General features: G+C 59.4%; 1 non-coding gene across 1 annotated transcript; it reads left to right on the top strand.

The window, feature by feature from the left end:
* The first annotated feature begins 15,174 nt into the window (after window positions 1–15,174).
* On the top strand, window positions 15,175–15,293 carry LOC131865324 (5S ribosomal RNA). The gene has a single exon (XR_009364052.1). It is a non-coding gene; the product is annotated as a 5S ribosomal RNA (ribosomal RNA).
* Window positions 15,294–16,728: the final 1,435 nt, after the last annotated feature.

Below are 16,728 nucleotides of genomic sequence, written 5' to 3' on the forward strand. Positions count from 1 at the left end.
TTGCCTCGAAGAGTTCGTCGGAGACGAAGAAGCAACCTTCAGTGCAACCGTAGCACTCTTTTGTGCAACCGCCCAAACAACGCCCCCTCTACCCTCTGTCGAAACACTCGGCATTGCTGCTCCCTAAGGTGAGCTTCTCCTCATAGGCAATTCCGCTCTTATCCGGTCACGTTTGTGTGCCCGAATTTCGCAAGGCAACCTCCATGGGACATGGAAAAGACTCGAGAAGAGAGCTCGCTCACGGGAGAGAGAAGCCAAGGAGACCACGAGAGTGCTGAGAGTGGGACAGCGCTGAATAGGCGGGAGAAGCCTGCGCGTATAAACGGAGATATATATCCAATTGCAACGAAGGAACGTGCCAAAGATCGAGAACAATGGCAGAAATGCTAGTAACGTGCACTTCGGGACCAACGCATCACCGGAAGACAACCGCCAAACATCGAAAGAGTCGCGATGCTCCGCAACCTACGTGCAAAGCGGTCGCACACCGGGTAAGGGAGTGAGAGCCCCAAACATAGCTGGGCGAGGCGCTCACTCCGCTCTTTAATATCTCGTTAATACCGCCAAGGAAATGGCACAAGCACACACACACAAGCATCCTCGGAAGAGGACAGTTCGAGTGACAGGTCAAATCCAAGAGTTCCGAAGACTACCTCCAGGAACAATCGGGAACAAGACCGATTACAAGTCGTCGAGTCTGTTACTGGGCGAACACGAGATGCGCACAGGAAATCGATCAGCCCTCACAATGGCCCAAGGCCAGAGATCGGACTGCTACGATTTACCCCAACAATCATCGTGCCACTCTTCGCAGAGAGGTGATAGACGCCAACGAGCCCGCGCATAGCAATCGAGGTGTAAAAAGGGCGTTGAAGGCAGGAAGCCTGGACGAAAGAGGCTACGAGGTCACCTCGAAGCGGTCTAAGAATCGGGCGCACTTGGGGCGACTACCAGTGCCAACCCCTTATCCCGCGGTGCGTCCGACACACAGAAATTTCCAAGGCGGCCAAGGAGCCTCCCCGCATAGCAATCGGGGTGTGAGGTTACGGATGCAGCATTGATAGCAATCGAGGTGGGAGGCGAAGGATGCAGAAGTGAGAGCCGAGGGATGTAGCAGAGATAGCAATCGGGGTGTGTGATGCAGAAGAGATAGCAATCGAGGTGTGCGGTGGGAAGGGCCCAGCAGCCAGAATGCATGAAGCGACGGATGAAGCAGTGATGACAACCGGGCTGTGAGGAGAGGAGGGATGCAGCCAAGAAAGCAATCAGGGCTCGAGGCAAGGGATGCATCAAGGATAGCAATCATGTTGTGAGGCGAGATTCCAAAGGCTAAACGTGAGAGGCTGCAGGGTCGACTCAGAGAGGTCTATGCATGTGAGAGGCTGAAAGCAAGGTCAACTCGGAGCGGTCTATGCATCGGGCGCGCTTGGGGCGACTACCAGTGCCAACCCCTTATCCCGCGACGCGTCCGACAAAGAGAACGTTCCAAGGCGGCAGAGGAGGTTACCAGCCGAAGGATGCAGTAGCAATAACAGGTATAGTTCCGCGGCGGCCGAGAAGACTCACCGCATAGGAATCGGGATGCGAGGCGAGGGATGCGGCGGGAAGGCCCCGACGGCTAAACGGAAGAGGCTGCAGGGCCGCCTCGGAATGGTCCAAGCATCGGACGCGATTGGGACGACTACCAGTGCCAACCCCTTATCCCGCGATGCGTCCGATACACAGATAGTTCCAAGGCGGCCGAGGAGCCTCACCGCATATCAATCGGGGTGCGAGGCGAGGGATGGGGCGGGAAGGCCCCAACGGCTAGACGGAAGAGGCTTCAGGGCCACCTCGGAATGCTCCAAGCATCGGACGCGCTTGGGGCGACTACCAGTGCCAACCCCTTATCCCGCGATGCGTCCGATACACAGATGGTTCCAAGGCGGCCGAGGAGCCTCACCGCATAGCAATCGGGGGTGCGAGGCGAGGGATGGGGCGGGAAGGCCCCAACGGCTAGACGGAAGAGGCTTCAGGGCCGCCTCGGAATGGTCCAAGCAACGGACGCGCTTGGGGCGACTACCAGTGACAACCCCTCATCCCGCGATGCGTCCGATACGAAGATGGTTCCAAGGCGGCCGAGGAGCCTCACCGCATAGCAATCGGGGTGCGAGGTGGGGGATGCGGCGAGATGGCCCCAACGGCTAGACGGAAGAGGCCACAGGGCCGCGTCGGAATAGTCCAAGCATCGGACGCGCTTGGGGCGACTACCAGTGACAACCCCTTATCCCGCGATGCGTCCGATACGAAGATAGTTCCAAGGCGGCCGAGGAGCCTCACCGCATAGCAATCCGGGTGCGAGGTGGGGGATGCGGCGAGATGGCCCCAACGGCTAGACGGAAGAGGCTGCAGGGCCGCCTCGGAATAGTCCAAGCATCGGACGCGCTTGGGGCGACTACCAGTGACAACCCCTTATCCCGCGATGCTTCCGATACGAAGACAGTTCCAAGGCGGCCGAGGAGCCTCACCGCATAGCAATGGGGGTGCGAGGTGAGGGATGCGGCGAGATGGCCCCAACGGCTAGACGGAAGAGGCCACAGGGCCGCCTCGGAATAGTCCAAGCATCGGACGCGCTTGGGGCGACTACCAGTGACAACCCCTTATCCCGCGATGCATCCGATACGAAGATAGTTCCCAGGCGGCCGAGGAGCCTCACCGCATAGCAATCGGGGTGCGAGGCGAGGGATGCGGCGAGATGGCCCCAAAGGGTAGACGGAAGAGGCTGCGGGGCCGCCTCGGAATAGTCCAAGCATCGAACGCGCTTGGGGCGACTACCACTGCCAACCCCTTATCCCGCGATGCGTCCGATACACAGATAGTTCCGAGGCGGCCGAGGAGCTGGGGGATGCGGCGAGATGGCCCCAATGGCTAGACGGAAGAGGCTGCAGGGCCGCCTCGGAATAGTCCAAGCATCGGACGCGCTTGGGGCGACTACCAGTGACAACCCCTTATCCCGCGATGCGTCCGATACACAGATAGTTCCGAGGCGGCCAAGGAGCCTCACCGCATAGCAATCGTGGTGCGAGGTGGGGGATGCAGCGAGATGGCCCCAACGGCTAGACGGAAGAGGCTGCAGGGCCGCCTCGGAATGGTCCAAGCATCGGACGCGCTTGGGGCGACTACCACTGCCAACCCCTTATCCCGCGATGCGTCCGATACACAGATAGTTCCAAGGCGGCCGAGGAGCCTCACCGAATAGCAATCGGGGTGCGAGGCGAGGGATGCGGCGAGAAAGCCCCAACGGCTAGAGGGAAGAGGCTTCAGGTCCGCCTCGGAATGGTCCAAGCATCGGACGCGCTTGGGGCGACTACCAGTGACAACCCCTTATCCCGCGACGCGTCCGATACACAGATAGTTCCAAGGCGGCCGAGGAGCCTCACCGCATAGCAATCGGGGTGCGAGGCGAGGGATGCGGCGAGAAGGACCCAACGGCTAGACGGAAGAGGCTTCAGGGCCGCCTCGGAATGGTCCAAGCATCGGACGCGCTTGGGGCGACTACCAGTGACAACCCCTTATCCCGCGACGCGTCCGATACACAGATAGTTCCAAGGCGGCCGAGGAGCCTCACCGCATAGCAATCGGGGTGCGAGGCGAGGGATGCGGCGAGAAGGACCCAACGGCTAGACGGAAGAGGCTTCAGGTCCGCCTCGGAATGGTCCAAGCATCGGACGCGCTTGGGGCGACTACCAGTGACAACCCCTTATCCCGCGACGCGTCCGATACACAGATAGTTCCAAGGCGGCCGAGGAGCCTCACCGCATAGCAATCGGGGTGCGAGGCGAGGGATGCGGCGAGAAGGACCCAACGGCTAGACGGAAGAGGCTTCAGGGCCGCCTCGGAATGGTCCAAGCATCGGACGCGCTTGGGGCGACTACCAGTGACAACCCCTTATCCCGCGATGCGTCCGATACACAGATAGTTCCAAGGCGGCCGAGGAGCCTCACCGCATAGCAATCGGGGTGCGAGGCGAGGGATGCGGCGAGAAGGACCCAACGGCTAGACGGAAGAGGCTTCAGGGCCGCCTCGGAATGGTCCAAGCATCGGACGCGCTTGGGGCGACTACCAGTGACAACCCCTTATCCCGCGACGCGTCCGATACACAGATAGTTCCAAGGCGGCCGAGGAGCCTCACCGCATAGCAATCGGGGTGCGAGGCGAGGGATGCGGCAAGAAGGACCCAACGGCTAGACGGAAGAGGCTTCAGGGCCGCCTCGGAATGGTCCAAGCATCGGACGCGCTTGGGGCGACTACCAGTGACAACCCCTTATCCCGCGACGCGTCCGATACACAGATAGTTCCAAGGCGGCCGAGGAGCCTCACCGCATAGCAATCGGGGTGCGAGGCGAGGGATGCGGCGAGAAGGACCCAACGGCTAGACGGAAGAGGCTTCAGGTCCGCCTCGGAATGGTCCAAGCATCGGACGCGCTTGGGGCGACTACCAGTGACAACCCCTTATCCCGCGACGCGTCCGATACACAGATAGTTCCAAGGCGGCCGAGGAGCCTCACCGCATAGCAATCGGGGTGCGAGGCGAGGGATGCGGCGAGAAGGACCCAACGGCTAGACGGAAGAGGCTTCAGGGCCGCCTCGGAATGGTCCAAGCATCGGACGCGCTTGGGGCGACTACCAGTGACAACCCCTTATCCCGCGACGCGTCCGATACACAGATAGTTCCAAGGCGGCCGAGGAGCCTCACCGCATAGCAATCGGGGTGCGAGGCGAGGGATGCGGCGAGAAGGACCCAACGGCTAGACGGAAGAGGCTTCAGGGCCGCCTCGGAATGGTCCAAGCATCGGACGCGCTTGGGGCGACTACCAGTGACAACCCCTTATCCCGCGACGCGTCCGATACACAGATAGTTCCAAGGCGGCCGAGGAGCCTCACCGCATAGCAATCGGGGTGCGAGGCGAGGGATGCGGCGAGAAGGACCCAACGGCTAGACGGAAGAGGCTTCAGGGCCGCCTCGGAATGGTCCAAGCATCGGACGCGCTTGGGGCGACTACCAGTGACAACCCCTTATCCCGCGACGCGTCCGATACACAGATAGTTCCAAGGCGGCCGAGGAGCCTCACCGCATAGCAATCGGGGTGCGAGGCGAGGGATGCGGCGAGAAGGACCCAACGGCTAGACGGAAGAGGCTTCAGGGCCGCCTCGGAATGGTCCAAGCATCGGACGCGCTTGGGGCGACTACCAGTGACAACCCCTTATCCCGCGACGCGTCCGATACACAGATAGTTCCAAGGCGGCCGAGGAGCCTCACCGCATAGCAATCGGGGTGCGAGGCGAGGGATGCGGCGAGAAGGACCCAACGGCTAGACGGAAGAGGCTTCAGGGCCGCCTCGGAATGGTCCAAGCATCGGACGCGCTTGGGGCGACTACCAGTGACAACCCCTTATCCCGCGACGCGTCCGATACACAGATAGTTCCAAGGCGGCCGAGGAGCCTCACCGCATAGCAATCGGGGTGCGAGGCGAGGGATGCGGCGAGAAGGACCCAACGGCTAGGCGGAAGAGGCTTCAGGGCCGCCTGGGAATGGTCCATGCATCGCACGCGCTTGGGGCGACTACCAGTGACAACCCCTTATCCCGCGACGCGTCCGATACACAGATAGTTCCAAGGCGGCCGAGGAGCCTCACCGCATAGCAATCGGGGTGCGAGGCGAGGGATGCGGCGAGAAGGACCCAACGGCTAGACGGAAGAGGCTTCAGGGCCGCCTCGGAATGGTCCAAGCATCGGACGCGCTTGGGGCGACTACCAGTGACAACCCCTTATCCCGCGACGCGTCCGATACACAGATAGTTCCAAGGCGGCCGAGGAGCCTCACCGCATAGCAATCGGGGTGCGAGGCGAGGGATGCGGCGAGAAGGACCCAACGGCTAGGCGGAAGAGGCTTCAGGGCCGCCTCGGAATGGTCCAAGCATCGGACGCGCTTGGGGCGACTACCAGTGACAACCCCTTATCCCGCGACGCGTCCGATACACAGATAGTTCCAAGGCGGCCGAGGAGCCTCACCGCATAGCAATCGGGGTGCGAGGCGAGGGATGCGGCGAGAAGGACCCAACGGCTAGACGGAAGAGGCTTCAGGTCCGCCTCGGAATGGTCCAAGCATCGGACGCGCTTGGGGCGACTACCAGTGACAACCCCTTATCCCGCGACGCGTCCGATACACAGATAGTTCCAAGGCGGCCGAGGAGCCTCACCGCATAGCAATCGGGGTGCGAGGCGAGGGATGCGGCGAGAAGGACCCAACGGCTAGACGGAAGAGGCTTCAGGGCCGCCTCGGAATGGTCCAAGCATCGGACGCGCTTGGGGCGACTACCAGTGACAACCCCTTATCCCGCGACGCGTCCGATACACAGATAGTTCCAAGGCGGCCGAGGAGCCTCACCGCATAGCAATCGGGGTGCGAGGCGAGGGATGCGGCGAGAAGGACCCAACGGCTAGACGGAAGAGGCTTCAGGGCCGCCTCGGAATGGTCCAAGCATCGGACGCGCTTGGGGCGACTACCAGTGACAACCCCTTATCCCGCGACGCGTCCGATACACAGATAGTTCCAAGGCGGCCGAGGAGCCTCATCGCATAGCAATCGGGGTGCGAGGCGAGGGATGCGGCGAGAAGGACCCAACGGCTAGACGGAAGAGGCTTCAGGGCCGCCTCGGAATGGTCCAAGCATCGGACGCGCTTGGGGCGACTACCAGTGACAACCCCTTATCCCGCGACGCGTCCGATACACAGATAGTTCCAAGGCGGCCGAGGAGCCTCACCGCATAGCAATCGGGGTGCGAGGCGAGGGATGCGGCGAGAAGGACCCAACGGCTAGACGGAAGAGGCTTCAGGGCCGCCTCGGAATGGTCCAAGCATCGGACGCGCTTGGGGCGACTACCAGTGACAACCCCTTATCCCGCGACGCGTCCGATACACAGATAGTTCCAAGGCGGCCGAGGAGCCTCACCGCATAGCAATCGGGGTGCGAGGCGAGGGATGCGGCGAGAAGGACCCAACGGCTAGACGGAAGAGGCTTCAGGGCCGCCTCGGAATGGTCCAAGCATCGGACGCGCTTGGGGCGACTACCAGTGACAACCCCTTATCCCGCGACGCGTCCGATACACAGATAGTTCCAAGGCGGCCGAGGAGCCTCACCGCATAGCAATCGGGGTGCGAGGCGAGGGATGCGGCGAGAAGGACCCAACGGCTAGGCGGAAGAGGCTTCAGGGCCGCCTGGGAATGGTCCATGCATCGCACGCGCTTGGGGCGACTACCAGTGACAACCCCTTATCCCGCGACGCGTCCGATACACAGATAGTTCCAAGGCGGCCGAGGAGCCTCACCGCATAGCAATCGGGGTGCGAGGCGAGGGATGCGGCGAGAAGGACCCAACGGCTAGACGGAAGAGGCTTCAGGGCCGCCTCGGAATGGTCCAAGCATCGGACGCGCTTGGGGCGACTACCAGTGACAACCCCTTATCCCGCGACGCGTCCGATACACAGATAGTTCCAAGGCGGCCGAGGAGCCTCACCGCATAGCAATCGGGGTGCGAGTCGAGGGATGCGGCGAGAAGGACCCAACGGCTAGACGGAAGAGGCTTCAGGGCCGCCTCGGAATGGTCCAAGCATCGGACGCGCTTGGGGCGACTACCAGTGACAACCCCTTATCCCGCGATGCGTCTGATACACAGATAGTTCCAAGGCGGCCGAGGAGCCTCACCGCATAGCAATCGGGGTGCGAGGCGAGGGATGCGGCGAGAAGGACCCAACGGCTAGACGGAAGAGGCTTCAGGGCCGCCTCGGAATGGTCCAAGCATCGGACGCGCTTGGGGCGACTACCGTTGCCAACCCCTTATCCCGCGATGCGTCTGATACACAGATAGTTCCGAGGCGGCCGAGGAGCCTCACCGCATAGCAATCGGGTTGCGAGGCAGATTATTGGGAAGGGAACCCCCTGGGATGCGGCTCAAGCAGTGCCCAAAGGGACTGGAATGCGGAATCACATCGAGAGACCCAAATGCTATACGAGGGCTCAAATCGAATTATCGATTTGGCCACGACATGGACGCATCGGAACGACTACCTTTGCCGAACCACTCGCAATTGCATCCATACCGAAACCAATAGACATTTCCGTTAGAGCCCTCGCATAGCATTCGGGAATCTCGCATGCCCCTCTAAATCGACCAATGCTGGCGCTCAACGAAAATCCGAGCGCTACCACCGTTCGAGCGCCAGCATTGGTCGAGTTAGAGGGGCACGGGGGAGAATGCTCCAGTCAACACCTCCCCTATATAAGTTATTTGTCCGATTCTCGCACAACCGTAGTCTGCCTCGTCGAATCAAACAACGGTCCCAGATTCCGACTTCCGTTCCGTAGAGACCCAAAAGCTAGATGGAGGCTCGCAAGAAAGAGAGTCGGCGCATAGCAATCGGGTTTCTCGAACGTTTAGGGACCGAGCTCACTTGCGGATAGGGCAAAATCCGCCAAGCAACCCAAAAGCTAGACGGGGGCTCGAATCGAATCGCCTAGGCGGCCACAACAACGACGTGTTGGATCGACTACCAGTGCCAAACCATTCAGCAAGACTAGTCTGTGTCGAGGCCGGATAGAGATTCTCAGAGAGCGCCCGTATAGCATTTAGGAGACCTGCCGCGTCCCTCACACTCGACAAATGGTGGTGCACGTTTATAAATCCGAGCGATCCCAACCCTTTCAAGCACCAACATCGGTCGAGATAGAGGGGCACGGAGGGGGCTGCGTGAGACAACACAGTCCCCTATATAAGTTATTTGTCCGATTCTCACACATCCGAAGAATGGTCATCAAATCGGACAACAGCCCAAACTTCCGACTTCCGTCCCAGAAAGCCCAAGAGCTATCTAAAACGTTCATGGCCGGAACTCGATCGCGGCTATACCAGTCCGCCAAGCAACCCAAAAGCTAGACTGGAGCTCTAGTCGAATCACCTCTGTGGCCATTGCAAGGACGTGTTGGAGCGACTACCATTGCCGAACCATTCCGCAGGTCGAGTCCATACCAAGGCCGCATAGAGATTCACGATGAGCTCCTGCATAGCAATCAGGAGACTTGCCGTGTCCATCACAATCGATAAATCCTGGTGCAAGATTTTTGCATCCGAGCGCTCCAACCAGTCGAGCACCAGCATCAATCGACATAAACGGGCACGGGGGGAGGATGCTCGAGAACACTACCTCCCCTATATAAGTTATTTGTCCGATTCTCAAGCAGCCGAAGTCTGGTCATCGAATCGGGTCAAAGACCACAACTTCCGACTTTACCCACAATGCAAGTCATCGAATCGAACATCGGCCCCCGAGTCGGACTCCATGCGTATGTCAGGTCATCGGACCCAAATTCCGCCTTCCTGCGCATGGCGGGCCATCAATATCAACTCGGTCATCGGACCCAAACTCCGCCTTTCTGCGCATGGCACGCCTTCAAATCGGTCATCGGACCCAAATTCCGCCTTCCTGTGCATGGCGGGCCATCAACATCAACTCGGTCATCGGACCCAAATTCCGCCTTTCTGCGCATGGCACGCCATCAACTCGGTCATCGGACCCAAATTCCGCCTTCCTGCGCATGGCAGGTCATCGGACACAAATTCAGACCTCGCCAATATGCCTACGTATCGAATCGGTCATCGGACCCAACTTCCGACTTCATCCATACTGTAGGGTCTTTGAGGTTGGCGCGGTGCGCTCAACCCGGGGAGTCGACCCATCGAAGCATACACCTCCCCTATATAAGCTATTTGTCCGATTCCCACACCTGTGTAGTTTGCACCTCTGACCAGGACATCGACCCCAACTTCCGAACTCGACTGCAACGACGGCACCAGCGCCTTGGTGCGCACCTTGCGACGCACAGTCCCAACATTCGCCTTCCTGCACATGGCAGGTCATCGGACCCAAATTCCGACCTCGCGAGTATGCCTACATATCGAATCGGTCATCGGACACAACTTCCGACTTCATCCATACCGTAGGGTCTTTGAGGTTGGCGCGGTGCGCTCAACCCGGGGAGTCGACCCAACGAAGCATACACCTCCCCTATATAAGCTATTTGTCCGATTCCCACACCTGTGTAGTTTGCACCTCCGATCAGGACATCGACCCCAACTTCCGAACTCGCCTGCAACGACCGAACCAGCGCCTTGGTGCGCACCTTGCAACGCACAGTGCCAACATTCGCCTTCCTGCACATGGCAGGTCATCGGACCCAAATTCCGACCTCGCGAGTATGCCTACATATCGAATCGGTCATCGGACCCAACTTCCGACTTCATCCATACCGTAGGGTCTTTGAGGTTGGCGCGGTGCGCTCAACCCGGGGAGTCGACCCAACGAAGCATACACCTCCCCTATATAAGCTATTTGTCCGATTCCCACACCTGTGTAGCTTGCACCTCCGATCAGGACATCGACCCCAACTTCCGAACTCGACTAAAAAGACCGCACCAGCACCTTGGTGTGCACCTTGCAACGCACAGTGCCAACATTCGCCTTCCTGCACATGGCAGGTCATCGGACCCAAATTCCGACCTCATGAGCATACCTACTAATCGAATCGGTCATCGGACCCAACTTCCGACTTCATCCATACCGTAGGGTCTTTGAGGTTGGCGCGGTGCGCTCAACCTGGGGAGTCGACCCATCGAAGCATACACCTCCCCTATATAAGCTATTTGTCCGATTCCGACACCTGTGTAGTTTGCACCTCCGCTCAGGACATCGACCCCAACTTCCGAACTCGCCTGCAACGACCGAACCAGCGCCTTGGTGCGCACCAAAAGTGCGCACTTTTGGAGGGCACTTTTGTGCGCTCCAAAGGTGCGCACTTTTGGAGGGCACTTTTGTGCGCTCCAAAGGTGCGCACTTTTGGAGGGCACTTTTTGGAGGGCACTTTTGTGCGCTCCAAAGGTGCGCACTTTTGGAGGGCACTTTTTGGAGGGCACTTTTCTGCGCTCCAAAGGTGCGCACTTTTGGAGGGCACTTTTTGGAGGGCACTTTTCTGCGCTCCAAAGGTGCGCACTTTTGGAGGGCACTTTTTGGAGGGCACTTTTCTGCGCTCCAAAGGTGCGCACTTTTGGAGGGCACTTTTTGGAGGGCACTTTTCTGCGCTCCAAAGGTGCGCACTTTTGGAGGGCACTTTTGTGCACTCCAAAGGTGCACACTTTTGGAGGGCACTTTTTGGAGGGCACTTTTCTGCACTCCAAAGGTGCGCACTTTTGGAGGGCACTTTTTGGAGGGCACTTTTGTGCGCTCCAAAGGTGCGCACTTTTGGAGGGCACTTTTTGGAGGGCACTTTTGTGCGCTCCAAAGGTGCGCACTTTTGGAGGGCACTTTTGTGCACTCCAAAGGTGCGCACTTTTGGAGGGCACTTTTCCTGCGCTCCAAAGGTGCACACCTAGGTGAGCACCTTCGACCACACCTTGTAGCACACCAAACTCTGACTTTCGACTTCATCCGCAATGCAGGGTCTTTGAGGTTGGCGCAATGCGCACAACCAGGGGAGTCGACCCATCAAACCCAACACCTCCCCTATATAAGCTATTTGTCTGATTCTCATACATGCGTAGCCTGCAGGAGCAATTAGGACATCGACCCCAACTTTCGGCTTCTAAACGAAAACAAGGTCTTTGAGGTTGGTGTAATGCGAACAACTAGGGGAGTCAACCCATCAAACCCAACACCTCCCCTATATAAGCTATTTGTCTGATTCTCATACATGTGTAGTCTACAGGAGCAATTAGGACATCGACCCCAACTTTTGACTTCTTAACGAAAACAAGGTCTTTGAGGTTGACGTAATGCGCACAACCAGGGGAGTCGACCCATCAAACCCAACACCTCCCCTATATAAGCTATTTGTCCGATTCTCATACATGTGTAGCCTACAGGAGCCATTAGGACATTGACCCCAACTTTTGACTTCTTAACGAAAACAAGGTCTTTGAGGTTGGCGTAATGCGCACAACCAAGGGAGTTGACCCATCAAACCCAACACCTCCCCTATATAAGCTATTTGTCTGATTCTCATACATGTGTAGCCTGCAACAACGATTAGGACATCCACCCCAACTTCTGAATTCGTCTGCGTTGACCGCACCAAAGGTGCACGCCTTGGTGCTCACCAAAATCCGACTTCCGACTTCTTCTGCTATGCGGGGTCTTTGAGGTTGGCGCAGTGCGCACAACCAGGGGAGTCAACCCACCGAATGCAACACCTCCCCTATATAAGCTATTTGTCTGATTCTCATACATGCGTAGACTGCAGCAATGATTAGGACATCCACCCCAACTTTTGACTTCTTAAACAAGACAGGGTCTTTGAAGTTGGTGCAGTGCACACAACCAGGGGAGTCGACCCATCAAACGCAACACCTCCCCTATATAAAGCTATTTGTCCGATTCTCATACGTGTAGTCTGCAGCAGCGATTAGGACATCGACCCCAACTTCCGAATTCGTTTGCATTGACCGCACCAAAGGTGCACGCCTTGGTGTGCACCTTGGAGTGCACTTTGGTGCTCACCTCGGTGCACACTTTGGTGTGCACCTCGGTGTGCACCAAAGGTGCGCACCTTGGAGCGCACCAAAGGTGTACACTTTGGAGCGCACCACATAGGGTCTTTGAGAGGTTGGCGCAGTGCGCACACCAAGGTGGGTGTTGAGGTGCGTGCCGAGGTGGGTGGGTGCTAGGGTGCGCTCCATGGTGGGTGCCAGGGTGGGTGCGTGCTAGGGTGGATTCCAAAGAGGGTCATAGGGTGGGTGCCAAGGTGGGTTGGTGATATAGTGGGTTCAAAGGTGGGTACTAGGGTGGGTTCCAAGGTGGGTCACAAGTTGGGTGCCAGGATGCGTGGGTGTTAGGTTGGGTGCCAAGGTGGGCTCCTGCGTGGGTGGGTGCTAGGGTGGGTTTCAAGGTGGACGCGAGGGCGGGTGCCAAGGTGGGTAACAAGTTGGGTGTTAGGATGGGTGAGTGCTAGAGTGGGTGCCAAGGTGGGTGGGTGCTAAGGTGGATGCCAAGGTGGTTCACAGGGTGGGTGGGTTCTAGGGTGAGTTCCAAGGTGGGTCACAGGTTTAGTGCTAGGGTGCGTGTCAAGGCGGGTGTCGAGGTGCCTGGGTGCTAGGGTGTGGATGCCAATGTGGGTCATAGGGTGGGTACTAGGGTGGGCTGCAATGTGGGTGCCAAGGTGGGTAACATGCTCGGTTGGTTCTAAATTGGGTGTCAGGGTGGGTGTGCACCCACCTTGCCCGAGGTGGGTGCCAAGGTGCCAGTGTGGGTGGGTGCTAAGGTGGATGCCAAGGTGGGTGAGAAGGTGGGTGATAGGTTGAGTGGTAGGATGGGTGGGTGCCAAGATGGGTCACAGGGTGGGTGCAAGGGTGGGTAGGTGCTAGGGTTGGTGTCAGGGTGGGTGGGTGCTAGGTTGGGTTCCAAGGTGGGTGCGAGGGTGAGTGTCAAGGTGGGTCACAGGTTAGGTGCTAGGATGGGTGAGTGCTAGGGTGCAAAGGTGCCAGGGTGGGTGCTAGGATGGGTCGATGCTAGGGTGAGTGGCAAGGTGGGTCCACAAGTGTCAAGGTGGGTGCCGAGGTGGGTGCCAACTTGGGTTCCAAGGTGGGTGCCAAGTGGGCGACTGCTATGGTGGATGCCAAGGTGGGTCACGGGGTGGGTGCCAAGTTGCTAGGTTGTGTTCCAAGGTGGGTGCCAACGTGGCTGCTAGGGTGCGTGGGTTAAAGGGTGTGTCACAACGTGGGTGCCAGGATGGGTGCGCACCCACACTGGCCAAGACGGGTGCAAGGTTGGGTTCCAAGCCCGGTCACAGGCTGGGTGCTAGGATGGGTGGGTGCCAAGGTGGGCACCAGGGTGGGTGCACCCACCCTGGCCAAGGTGGGTCACGGGGTGGGTCCTAGGGTGGGTAACAGGGTGGGTACTAAGGTGCGTGCCAAGGTGGGTCATGGGGTGGGTGCCAAGGTGGGCACCAGGGTGGGTGTGCACCAACCCTAGCCAGGGTAGGTCACGGGGTGGTTGTCGGGGTGGGCGTCAAGGAGCCAAGGTGGGTGGCAAGTAGCCAAGTTGCGTGCCAAGGTGGGTGTCGGGGTGGGTGCCAAGGATCCAAGGTGGGTGCCAAGGAACCAAGGTGGGTGTCTGGGTGGGTGCCGAGGTGGGAGCCAGGGTGGGTCCCAAGGTGAGTGCAAAGGTGGGTGCCAGGGTCAAGGTGAGTGCCAATGTGGGTTCCAAGGTGCCAGGGTCAGGGTGAGTGCCAATGTGGGTTCAAAGGTGCTAAGTTGGGTGCGAGGTTGGGTGCGAGGGTGGGTGGGTGCCAAGGTGTGCTAGGTGGAAGCCCGGGTGGGTCGGCATCCCATGGGTGTCGAGTTGGGTGCCTGATGGGTGCTTCTTGTCAAGTTTTAGTCGTCGGGACTCATTTCGAGCCTTAGAGGTCGTTTCTTGTCCGGTTGCCCTGTCTTCGACCTGGGAACCCAATTTTGGTCCTCGGGTCCCATTTTTTTTTGTCTCGCATCCCACTTTTGGCCTGTGGCCTTTTCGGGGTCGATTCTCGTTTTGGGCATCAGAGCATGTTTCTTCTCCTAAAACCCAATATTTGTTTATTAAGTCTCGGAACACATTTTTGTTCTCGTGGACCCATCATGGGTCTTGGAACGCATTTGTGGTCCTTGGGTCCCATTTTGCATCCCGAAACTTGTGTTTTGGTGCTTGATCCCTATTTTGGGTGCCCACCTTGCACCAAGTGCGCACCCGGGGCAAACCGAGCGCCTTGGTGCACCGGGGCAAGATCGAGCGTGCACCCGAGGCGCCCCGAACATGCACCAAGGTGCACTCGGCCCACATGTGAGCGCAGGTCGTTGCGCCCGAGGTGGTGTGTGGGCACCGCGTTGCAGACGGGACACTGCACGCACACGACGCCCCGTCCAGGTGCACGCACGTAGGCCGGGCCGGGTGCACACCCGACGCCCTAGCAAGGTGCGCGCACCCGGGCAGGGCTCACACTTGGCGAACGGGGCGCACTTCGCGAGGGAGGGTGTGCACCTCGACGGGGGTGGGTGGCCGGGGTGGATTCGCACGTGGGTCGCGGTTTGCTAAGTACACACTGCGACAAGCTCATAACGGGTGCGATCATACCAGCGTTAGTGCACCGGATCCCATCAGAACTCCGCAGTTAAGCGCGCTTGGGCCGGAGTAGTACTAGGATGGGTGACCTCCCGGGAAGTCCCGGTGTTGCACCCTTTCTTAGTTTTTCGCCGGGCGTCGCAATGCTATTTGAATAAACCTTTTGCCCGTTTGCGTTCTCGTCGGGGCCGGGCTGGGCCGGGGTGCGCTGCCCGCACTACCGCGCGCGCGGGGGCGACACCGAGCGCGCACCCGAGGCGCCCCGAGCACACAGGCCACGGTGCAACCCGGGCGTTGTGCGCGCACCCCGGTGCGCCCGAGGTGCTGCGCGCGCACCCAGGTGAAATCGGTGTGCACCTCGGCCAGTGCGCGCTCGGTCGAGTCGCGCACGTTGGCCAAGGTGCACGGTGATGTTTCTTACTCTAAGGTTCCGCACCAGACGCCCGGGACAGGTGAGCGAAGCTGGGCGGGGCCGGGTGCGCGGCCGGGGCAGGTGCACGCAGCTGGAGAGAGCTTTGGAGCACACCAGAGGTGCGCACCTTGGAGCACACTTCGGAGCGCACCAATGATGCGCTCCATTCAAAAGTTTCCTGAAAAGGCAAAAAAAGTTGAGATTATAGAATTTCCCACTTGAGAGATTGTAAAAAAAAAAAATTTAAAATGAAGGAAACGCGGGTGCCAAGGTGTGCGCGCCCGGGTGCGCAGCCCAGCCAAGGTGTGCGCACCAAGGCGCCCACCCTGGCGAAGGTGCACGCAAGGTGCGCACCCGAGGCAAACCGGACAATTAACCCAACTTTCGACTTCGCGCGCACCTGCGCACCTTGGAGCGCACTTCGGAGCGCTCCTTGTTGCGCACCAATCTTGGGCACCTCGGAGTGCACCATGGCGCCCACCAAGGTGCGCACCCGGGGCAAACCGAGCTCCGACTTCGTGCGCACCTTGGAGCGCACGAAAGGTGCGCACCATGGCGCCCACCAAGGTGCGCAGCCCAGCCAAGGCGTGCGCATCAAGGTGCGCACCCTGGCGAAGGTGCGCACCCGGGGCAAACCGAGCTCCGACTTCGTGCGCACCTTGGAGCGCACAAAGGGTGCGCAACCCAGCCAAGGTGTGCGCACCCCGGGCAAACCGAGCTCCGAATCGTGCGCACCTTGGAGCACACTTCGGAGCCCTCCTTGGTGCGCACCGATGTTGCGCACCTCGGAGCGCACCCGGGGAAAACAATGCAATTAACCCGACTTTCGACTTCGTGGGCACCTCGGAGCGCTCTCGGGTTCGCACCTCGGAGCACACCGAGGTGCGCACCTTTGATGCGCTGCCTTCACCAATTTCCAGAAAAGGCAAGAAAACATTGAGAAGGTGTGCGCACCGAGGTGCCCACCCTGGCGAAGGTGCACGCGAGGTGCGCACCCGGGGCAAACCGGGCTCCGACTTCGTGCACGCCATGCTGCGCACCTTGGAGGGCCATGGTGCGCACCTTGGAGCACACTTCGGAGCGCTCAATGGTGCCCAACCCAGCCAAGGTGCCCACCGCGGCGAAGGTGCACGCGAGGTG

The sequence above is a fragment of the Cryptomeria japonica genome, unplaced genomic scaffold (genome assembly GCF_030272615.1).
Source record: "Cryptomeria japonica unplaced genomic scaffold, Sugi_1.0 HiC_scaffold_108, whole genome shotgun sequence".
Lineage (NCBI taxonomy): Eukaryota > Viridiplantae > Streptophyta > Pinopsida > Cupressales > Cupressaceae > Cryptomeria > Cryptomeria japonica.